Here is a 779-nt window from a genome sequence, read left to right on the forward strand (position 1 = left end):
CTATATATACCTTGTTTTATCTAAGAGAAAATGCTGATAAATTGAGCAAGAATTCAAAGTTGAAAAAGAAGACGGGCGCGAAGCGCCCATGATAGCTTAGTAAAAATTAAAAGATGAATATTTTAAGGAAACTCCCTTAAGTCTCCAAATATACAGAAATATGTAAATACTGGGTTTAATGATGCATATAACGGTATTGATTGCAATTCAATGTTCATCAAAAAGTTCAAAAAAAGTTTGATTTTTTACATACTTTTTACGCTGTTAAGGGAAACCATAACATTTTTTTTGAATTTCGAACTGAAATATTGGGAAATATTTCGTAAAACATCATTAAAATTGTTTTGCTATTTTCGAAAAAGATTTCTAGTTTTCAAATGCACCTCCGGTTTTTTGATACTTGGAACAAATCCTTCTTTTTCTAAATATTTATGCTTTGCTTTACTGCCTGTTAATCCAATAAAACTCAAAACGGCTGAAGGTCGTAATTTTAAAATTGTGTCTGGAAAAATTCCATTTTTTTTATTTTAGAAATCCCCATCATCATTATAATCTGAGAAATTTTATGTTTTACAATAACAAACAAAAAAAGTGTCTAGAAATGTAACATTGCATAAACGCTAAAATTGTTAAAATACACTTATTTTTTAAAGGCTTTGTCTGTGTAAATAAAAAAATCACATTATTTCCGCCAGACTGTAATTATATGGTTGATCGAAACAACATATAATCAACATTTAGAGACAATTTTTTAAATTTGATATTTTTACACGAAGCAA

This window comes from Eurytemora carolleeae, unplaced genomic scaffold (genome assembly GCF_000591075.1).
Source record: "Eurytemora carolleeae unplaced genomic scaffold, Eaff_2.0 scaffold527, whole genome shotgun sequence".
Taxonomy (NCBI): domain Eukaryota; kingdom Metazoa; phylum Arthropoda; class Copepoda; order Calanoida; family Temoridae; genus Eurytemora; species Eurytemora carolleeae.